The 538-nt window shown below is 35.7% G+C and overlaps 1 protein-coding gene across 1 annotated transcript in view; it reads left to right on the top strand.

Annotated features, from left to right (window-relative positions):
- Positions 1-538, top strand: part of LOC119590500 (synaptogenesis protein syg-2-like) — a 61352-nt gene that overhangs the window by 36900 nt on the left and 23914 nt on the right. The window lies entirely within an intron of this gene.

Here is a 538-nt window from a genome sequence, read left to right as displayed (position 1 = left end):
ACTTAGGAATAGAAATAATGATATATACAAATAAGTACATATAGGAAAAACAACTAACTTTACAGTCTCAAGTGCATTATTTGAATTACTGGAAAAAAAAATTTTAGATTAAAAAAATAAAAATAAAATGCCCTAAAGGATCGAGAAATCAAGAAATATCAATAGAAAAAACTACCGCAATTTTCTAACCAAACGGAATATCCATGTCAACACGGTCGGGACGAGATCTGATCGACATGTATTGACATGTTATGAATAGCTGATGCAATATGGCCATCAGTTTATGACGTTTGTTTATTTCTCCATCTGTATTGAGCTGACCGGACGTCGTTTGCCATCTCTCTCCGCTCTGTTAACTTCGAAATTCAGTTTGCTGTCGTCTAGAAAGGACGCTTGCCTTTTGTCTTTTGTTTTGTGGACGCCATTTTTTTTTATCGGCGTGACGTCAGTATTTCTAATGACGTGGTTGTGACGACAGAGTTCGCGCCTTTTTTCGTCAGGAAACTTTTGTCGATTATTTCTCTGTTCTTAGATTACA

Source organism: Penaeus monodon, chromosome 27, assembly GCF_015228065.2.
Source record: "Penaeus monodon isolate SGIC_2016 chromosome 27, NSTDA_Pmon_1, whole genome shotgun sequence".
NCBI lineage: Eukaryota > Metazoa > Arthropoda > Malacostraca > Decapoda > Penaeidae > Penaeus > Penaeus monodon.
This window is presented reverse-complemented; position numbering and strand designations above follow the sequence as displayed.